Here is a 9330-nt window from a genome sequence, read left to right as displayed (position 1 = left end):
GAGGCAGGAAGAACTCCACATCAAGGCATCATCAAGGCAATGCTTAATTCCTAAGGACTGTAGCATTCTGAGACTGGCTGCCAGTGATGTCTGGTTCCTCTGTCGTATGGCGAGGCACCTGGCAACATCTCCTAGTCTCTTCCTTCTCTTCTGGGTTCCACTCAACTTCTTGCTTCCTGTTGCTTTTTCTCACTCGTGTCTGAATTCATTCTGTTTTTAAAGGATTCCAGTAATAGGATTAAGACTATCTTAACTGAGGTGAGATGCACCTTAACTGAAGTAGCCTCATCAAAAAGTCCTACTTACAATGGGTTCACAACCAGAGGAACGGATTGGATTTAAGAACATGTCTTTCTGCAGCACACACTGCTTCAAAACACTCAGACAGTTGGAATACATTCTTATTAGATTTAGAAAACAGCAATAACCTGATGTTTGTATTTCAATTATGAATTATTTTAAGGCCATAACGAGTTTAAAGAAAGGCAAATAAATATTTTTATCTAAATATATGCCATTATATTACTTTAATCCATTTGACAACCTCTATTTGAGATAGATTAATTCATTTGTTGCTTAGGAAACTGACAAGACTTTTAAATCAGCAGAACCTCAGATAAGACAGTATTAAATTATGTGATAACATCTCTATATTTATGGAAATCAACTACAGTGAAATTTCATTGAAGTTAAGTATACTTTGAAAATTAGATAACTGAGAATTATGTTAAAAAGTATAATTTTATATAGTTTATTATATATAGTAACAGAATTAGTAGCTTTTTTTCCTGCTAGATTATGGTCTCTTAGAAATGAAATTAATAGATTTAAAAATGGAAAACAAATTGGAATGACTTCAGAAAAAAATTAATTCATATTTTTGTATCTACTTGGATTTTGCTGAGTACTTCCAAAAAGTTTAACTTTTTAAATTGATTTGTATTATTTCATTGCACACATAATCTGTGTTACTTTGGTTGGTTTATAACACACTATTTTCATGACATATTGCAAAGTACAGGATGATAGAGTCTAAAGAACTACATTAAAAGTAATAATGCATTTAGCTATACTGTATATATAAAATGGTTGTGAGCAAATTCAGAATATATCATGAGAAAATGGCATTGTTGCATTTTCTAGTTTATCTTAAAACAAACAGTGTTATACTGATCTGAATGTCCTTTAGGCCTGACCCAGTAAGCTGTTCTGAATTGCTGTTTGTGCAAAGCAATATAGTACATTGTGTTAGTGTACTAGCTGCCAGAATGTGATATACCAGAGCTGGAACAGCTTGTAAAGATGGGAATTTTATAAGTTACAAGTTTGCAGTTCTATGGAAGTGAAAATGTCCAAATTAAGGCACAGACAAGAGGTTACCTTCACTCAAGAAAGGCTGATGGGTCAGGAATACAGCTGGGAAGTCACATGGCTGGCATCTGCTGGTCCCTTGCTCCTGGGCTTCGTTGCTTTCAGCCTGTTTCTGTGGGGTTCCTCACTTGACTTCTCCAGGGCTGGCTTTTATCTCTTGGCTTCCTTGGGCTCTCTCCAAGTTCTGACTTGCTTCACATCTCATGGCAACCTCTGCTGGGCTCCGACCATCTCCAAACATCTGTATCTCTGTCGTCTACATGTTCGCATCTGTGTCAGCTCTACCACAAAGTTTCTGTGGGCTCTGAGGCTTCTGTAGTTTCTCTCTTTCTCCAAAATGCTTCCTCTTTAAAAGGATTCCAGCAAACTAATGAAGACCCACCTGGAATAGGTGGAGTTACAGTTCCCTCTCATCAAAGGTCACACCCACAATTGGGTGACTCACATCTCCTTGGAGATAATCTAATCAAAACTTCTACCTACAATATTGAATCACGATTAAAACATGGCTTTTCTGGGTTCCATAATAATTTCAAACCAGCACATACATTATTTAGAGCTGTGTAATAAAATATGTGATGCTAAATATTGATTGGGACATAATCAGAAGAATAAAAGTGTTTGCTGTTCATCTAAAACATAATTTCATTAGATTTCTTGCATTTTATTTGCTAAATATGGTAATCATACCTATAATACCAGCACAGAGGTCACATTTTCTGAGCACATAAATCACTTTATGGGTTCCAGGCGTATGGTAATTGCTCAAAATATTTTAGCAAGTATTATTAATAACGACAAAAAAAGAAATGTTAAATTGATCAAATAAAATAACTCCCCAATGTTTACTACATATTTATGAAATGGAACACAATAGAAACAGCAGCAACAAGAATAAGAACAAAAGCAATGCTCCAAACTTTGTTAAGAATAACATCTGTTCCCAAAGACTAATTCCTAATTTTTACAGGCATACTACATTGTTCAGGTATTGGCAAAGAAGGGTCCAAAGATCAATGATTCAAGCAAGAATCAGTGGAGGGGAATGTTTAAACAGACGACAATGGGAACAGCAATGGAGCCCCATTAATCAAGATGCTCAAAACTGTGTTATTTCCTCAAGAACATTAGAAGTATGTTAAAGGGAACGCTTTAAAAATGCATCTTAAAGGCCCGGCAGCCCGCTCCTCGCCGGGCTTGGTGGGCTGGGCCAGGACAGAGAGGCGCGCAGGCTGCGAGAGCTCACCGCCTCCGAGGCACAGCCTGCGGCTAATTTGTGCAACCGACTGTCCGCACCACATGTGTGGCAGGTGCTGCGGCGCCGTTTAAGTTACCGACACCTGTGAATGGATCCTGGACAGGAAGCGGCATGATAGCGTAAGGTCTACCCGTAGCATCTTGGAGCAGACAGACTTGGAAACTGCTGAGGTTCTCGTGTGCATGAACTCCTGGAGTCAAAGATCCCAGAAAGGTGAGCTATTGAGGATAAGGTCCCTCACAGTGTGATCCTCAGAGACTGGATCTTGTGGAAGCATCGACAGAAACACCCTGTTCCTTCCCGGGTACCTGGTTCCAAAGCGCGTGTGGTCATAGCCGTCCCTCTGCCAAAATGGCAGCCAAAGTGTTGAGCAGGACGGCAGAGAGAGGGCTGCCTGGATTGAAGGCTGAGATGCTGGCACCAAATCCTGGCCCATGCTCCAGAGCCATGCTGATGACTGTGATCCCCACATCCTGGAGACTTCCGTGCCCGTGTACATTCTGACAGCTCAGACTCCTGACAAGAGAGAAGGCGAAGCACAATTCCTGGGATATTATGAAGCTCAACAGAACTTCGTGACCAGTTCACACAGCACCAACTCCGTGTCCTGTCAGTCTTGCTTGCACAGCCCGGGTGGCCTGTCCAGGCTGATTAAGGCCAACAGGCAGCAGTGGCCAGTTTCAGTGCAGATGTGTTCACCAAAGAATTATGAAAATGACTGGCCAAGGAAAGCTGTCCCTCTGATTTCTGTCCCAGTCCCTAGTCCCCTGTCCTTTGACAAATGATCCCTGGGTCTAGACAGTGGCATGATGTCAGTCTTTTTGAAGTCCTGTCCTCCAGAACCTGCCTGGACCTATCTTACCCCAGGGAGCTCCAGCGCCCCAGCCTAAGTTTATGGGCCTGTCAGTGACTCAGAGAACTGTGATGCTGATTCTCCCACAGGGTGCCCACGTCCAGCCTCCCACCTCCTTATCTAGTGTCATGGCTGTCGGGCACACCAAGTTATTGCCCCTCACCCCTGCTCCAGTTTTCAATGCCTCCAGCCAAAACTGTGCCCCTCAGGTAGATCTATCCTGAAGGAGGAACTGTTTGCAACCTCCCAGGCTATGGGAAAATGTACTTCAAAAGTTCCTGGACTCAAGGCACATCTTCACACTCACACAGGGTAGAAGCCTTTCAGCTGTGGCTGGTATGGCTGTTATTAAAAATTTGCTCCTTCAGACGAATTTTCTTGCCACCATGGAACTCACATAGGAGAAAAAGAAGTTTGTGTGTCCAGTGTGTGAGCTGTGATTCATGCGCAGCAACCACTGGAATAAGTAAATGCACAGAGTCACATGATCACTAAGACATCCCTGTCCCCCCAAGGTCAGTAAACTAAACAGGCTGGTTTCAGCAAAGAAACCTGAGAGGCTGCTAGTGATCATGCCAACCTCTGCCTGTAAGGTCAGCCAGGGAATTACTGATGGGCTTTGTAAAAAAACCTTTACTCACTAATGGAAATAACACTAAAGAATTGATGGTTTCCTCTCCAAACAACTTGGAGAGTGGGCCGATTTGAAAGGATTATGTACCCTAGAAGAGCCATGTTTTAGTCCTGACCCATTCTGTGGAGGCAGCTCTTTCTTTTAATCCCTATTCATCACTGTATATTGGAAACTAGATCAGATTATCTCCATGGAGATGTGACTTGCCCAATTGTGGGTATTAACCTTTGATTACCGGGAAGTCTGACGCCACCCATTTCAGGTGGGTCTTGATTAGTTTACTGGAATCCTTTAAAAGAGGAAACATTTTGGAGAGAGCCAGGAGAACCACTAGAGCCCAAGTAGGCAGAGACCTTTGAAGATGAAGAAGGAAAACATCCCTTGGGAAGCTTCATGAAACAGGAAGCCTGGAAAGAAACCTAGCAAATGTCGCTATGTTCAGCATGTACCTTTCCAGTTGAGAGAGAAACCTTGAACTTCATCGGCCTTTCTTGAGTGAAGGTAACTTCTTGCTGGTGGCTTACTTTGGACATTTTTATGCACTTGCTTTAATTGGGACATTTTCATGGCCTTAAAGCTGTAACCTTGCAACTTTTATAAATTCCCCCTTATAAAAGTCGTTCTGTTTCTGGTATATCGCATTCCGGCAGCTTGCAAACCATAATGGGGGTTACAGGTAAGTGGGAATCTGGTTCTGATGAAAATATGATAACGTTTTTTGGTTGGGGTCCTGTTCAATATGTTTTGTAATCTCAGAATTTTCTTTAAGGAAATGGAAGAAAATTTGATAAGCTGAGTCAGCAGCATTCAAACAAATATTTTACAATAAAGTTTCAAAATATGCGATTTTGCAATCTTTCTATTCCTGTTTTGTAAGAATGAGACAGGGTACTAATTTTTATAGCTTTTTCTATAAAAATATTTTTATTTTTAGTGCTCAGATCACCAGTTTCTAGATAGATTATTTTACAGCCTGCTTTTCAGTGTTTAATTACAAAGTTTTTATAATGCCCCTACTTTTAGTAAACTTGGTGCATTATTCAGTGAAAAAAGAAATCACAAGTTTATAACCCAACTTTTTAGATAAAAGAATATTTTGGAATCAGAACTGGCTAAATAAGGGCCTCTTAAAGAAAAGGGGAAAATAAACTTTGAATTCACCTTCTTTGTAACATTCTCAAGGGAAATTCCAAGCAACTATTTCTTTTAGGCTATACCTGTGCTGGTTTGCAAGGATGTATGTCCCTTAGAAGAGCCATGTTTTAATCAAAATCCCATTTCATAAAGGTAGAATAATCCTTATTCAACACTGTATGCATGAAACTGTAATCAGATCATCTCCCTGGATGATGTGATTTAGTCATGAGTAGTTGTTAAACTGGATTAGATGACAACATGTCTCCACCTATTTGTGTGGGTCTTGATTAGTTTCTAAAGTCCTATAAAAGAGGAAACATTTTGGAGAAAGGGAAGTTCAGAGAGAGCAGAGCAGAACGACATAGCCATGAGAAACAGAGTCCACCAATCAGCAACCTTCGGAGATGAGAAGGAAAACGCCTCCGGGGGAGCTTCATGAAACCGGAAGCCAGGAGAGAAAAACTAGCAGATGATGCCGTGTTTGCCATGCGCCCTTCCAGCTGAGAGAGAAGCCCTGACTGTGTTCGCCATGTGTCTTCTCACTTGAGAGAGAAACCCTGAACTTCATAGGCCTTCTTGAACCAAGGTATCTTTCCCTGGATACCTTTGATTGGACATTTCTATAGACTTGCTTTAATTGGGACATTTTCTCAGCCTTAGAACTGTAAACTAGCAACTTATTAAATTCCCCTTTTTAAGAGCCATTCGTTTCTGGTATATTGCATTCCAGCAGCTAGAAAACTAGAACAATACACTAAGAAACTAAAATTTCAGTTAACTATAATCAGTCACTTGTGTCCAAATTTTGACTTGTGAAGGATGTACCTCAGAGGATAACTTAAAATACTTAACAGATGCCTGGTGAGCAGGGAACTGCTGCAGGATTTGTGTCTTTAACCATTATCTTTTGGTTTTTTATCTAAAACACCAAAAGGATAATATAAGCACTCAATCAACCAGTTACTTTATAAATTATAAATTAACTTGTTTTGATGTGGCCTTATCCATAATATTTTATAGGTAGAATAATTTCTTAGCACAAAAGGAAATTCCTTATTGGTTGTATGAACTTTTCACCCAAGTATAGCTTACTTGAAATAAAGTGCATGTGCATTAATTCCTTTATTTGTTGTTTTAAAAACTATGGGGAAATGCAAGTTAGGCTAAATGGCAGTGATGCTACTCAGCTGCCCTGTCATTTGTTTTGTTTGGAGGAGATAGTTTTTTTTTTTTTTTGAACATAAACTTACTTGGAATGGGGTACAAGTGAGAAGATTTTTGCATTCTACCTATGCGATAGATCATGGCACTGTGTTTAAGCTGCATGAATACATGTCCCAGATATACAAGAGACTTTCCTCCCATGTCCAGCAAAACTAAAACTCTGTGTGTGTGTGTGTGTGTGTGTGTGTGTGTGTGTTAAACTTTGTTGGAAGTTTAAGCAACAAAATAAGTATAAGGAACATATGGAATGCTGCACTACTTTGCTGGCCTGGATATATTTCTTTATTGTGCAGTATGTATTCAGATTTTGTCTTTGCCTTTTAGTTATTGGCATTTACCTTAAAACAGATGGTAAGGTGAAATACTGAATAATTAAATGTAATTAAGTTTTGTGTTCACACCTTTTTCATCTTTGATACAACCTCTTGCCTGGTCATTCATCGTGTGTTACATGGTAGTCATGTTGAGCTTTATTATAAAATGTTATTTGACATATGTATGTAAGTGCTGTCTGTATTTTTATGAAGGTTTAGCATTTTTGGATACTTACTAGTTGAATGTTTTTATTTGTCATGAGACAGAATTGCAAGGAACCATAATTAAATGCCTGCATTATCTCATGTTTTTCTCCATCAACCCAATGCTTTCTTTGTCCCATTCATATCTTAAATCAGCCTAAACATTTTTGATGACATGCCATACATGGTATGAAAGTTGGATATTTTTCTAAATTATGACATGCAAAATAATTCAGTCCTACAAGTGCTCTCGTAGATTGTACAAGGTCTTTGAGTATTTGATTGATTCGCATATAGAACTTCATTCTCAAAGTAATGTTGGATCTAAAGACTAGATGTGTTAAAATGGTTTTAATTTACACTTCTATTTCCTGATTAGTTTAGAAATAATTTATATAAATGCCTTTTTTTGTTCATTCATTTAAAGATTGTAACTTTAAACAGTTGCTATCCAAAAAAGCAGTTATCCTGAGCACCAGAACCCTTGTTGCTGTTTGTGGCTTCCCTCATCAGCTGTCTCTGGCTGGGCATGATGAGGCAGGTTGATGGGGCATGTTCCCTCAGTGCACTTAATTGCCTAAGCAAATTTGCTTGATCTTTTTTACCTTAAACTTTTAAAGAAGTCTCAATAAGAAAATTTAAAATGTTTCATAACTGTTTTACATAACAGATGTTGACTTGTTATTTAAGTGAGTATGTGTAATGTAACTTTTTCCTTTGAATCATATAAAACATTTTTTTATTTGCAAAAAAAGGAAACAAGAATTTACTGCAAAGAAGTTTTGCTCACATAGTCCTCATAATTTTTGTAATTTATTTTCATTAGAGAAGTTGTAAGTTTACAGAAAAATGATGCATAAAATACAAAGTATATACCCCCTGAGTTTTCTCTATTATTATTATTTCTTCTCACTGTGCATTAATGTGGTACCTTTGTTACAGTTGACGAAACAATATTATAATTAAACTATTAATTATGGTCCATAGTTTATATTAGGTCTCACTGTTTATGTTGTAGAGTTCTATATCTATTCAAATCTTTTTCCTATTTTTAAGTGGATTATTTCTCTTTTTGTTGTTGAGTTGAAGATGTTTTATACATTCTTGGCATTAAACCCTTAATGGATATGTGGTTTCCAAATATTTTCTCCAATTGTGTGTGTTGTTTTTTCAGTTTTGTGACAAAGTCCATTGATACATAAAGTTTTTAGTTTTATGATGTTCCACTCATCTATTTTTTTTTCTTTTGTTGCTTTGTGCTTTTGGTGTACCTTGCCTAATACAAAGTCCTTAAGATGTTTCCCAATATATTTCTCTAGGAGTTCTATAGTTTGATTCTTGTATTTAAGACTTCAATCCATTTATTTTTTTAGTTTTTATTTTGTTTATTTATTTATTTATTTACATGGGCAGGCACCAGGAAGTGAACCTGGGTCTCCGGCATGACAGGCAAGAACTCTGCTTGCTGAGCCACCGTGGCTTGCCCTTCAATCCATTTTCAAGTTAATTTTGTATATGACATGGGGTAGGGATCCACCGTCATTCTTTTGCATATAAATGTCAAGTTTTCCCAGCACCATTTGTTGAAGAACTTATCCCTTCCCCATTGAGATGGACTTGGCAGCTTTATCAAATATCAGTTGTCTATAGAAGTGAGGATTTATTTATTTTTAACTCTCAATTTGATTTCACTGATCTTTTTGTCTCTCCTTGAGCTTGAACCATCCTGTTTTTACTATAGCTTTATGATAAGTTTAAAAATCAATAATTGTGAGTCTTACAACTTTTTCTTCTTTTTCAAGGTGGCTTTAGCTATTTGGAGCCCCTTAACCTTCTGTATAAATGTGATGATTGGTTTTCCCATTTTTGCAAGAGGCTGTTGGAATGTTGATTGGGATTGCATTGCATTTATAAATCACTTTGGGTAGAATTGGCATCTTAACAATTTTTAGTCTTCTAATCACGAATATGGAATATCCTTTCATTTACTTAGATCTTTCATTTCTGTCTGCACAGCAACGCTTTGTAAATTTCTACGTACAAGTCCTTTACATCCTTGGTTAAATGTATTCCTACATATTTAATTGTTTTAGTTGTTATTGTAAATGGAATTTTCCCCCAATTTTCTCTTCAGAGTATTCAATACAATCTGTTCTTGTATATAGAAAACCACTGATTTTTGCTTGTTGCTTTGTACCCTGCCACTTTGTTGAATTAATTTACTAGCTCTAATAGCTTCATTGTGGACTTTTCAAGATTTCTATATAGGATCATGTCATCTGCAAATAGGAAAAGTTTTACTTCTTCTTTGCCTAATTTAAGTCCTTTTACTTCA

General features: G+C 37.9%; 1 pseudogene; it reads left to right on the top strand.

Moving 5' to 3' along the window:
- Positions 1-3063: 3063 nt before the first annotated feature.
- LOC143657599 (Krueppel-like factor 11 pseudogene) lies at positions 3064-3952 on the top strand (annotated as a pseudogene).
- Positions 3953-9330: the final 5378 nt, after the last annotated feature.

The sequence above is a fragment of the Tamandua tetradactyla genome, chromosome 2 (genome assembly GCF_023851605.1).
Source record: "Tamandua tetradactyla isolate mTamTet1 chromosome 2, mTamTet1.pri, whole genome shotgun sequence".
NCBI classification, from domain to species: domain Eukaryota; kingdom Metazoa; phylum Chordata; class Mammalia; order Pilosa; family Myrmecophagidae; genus Tamandua; species Tamandua tetradactyla.
Note: the sequence above shows the minus strand (reverse complement) of the source record. Positions and strands in the feature narration are given on the sequence as shown.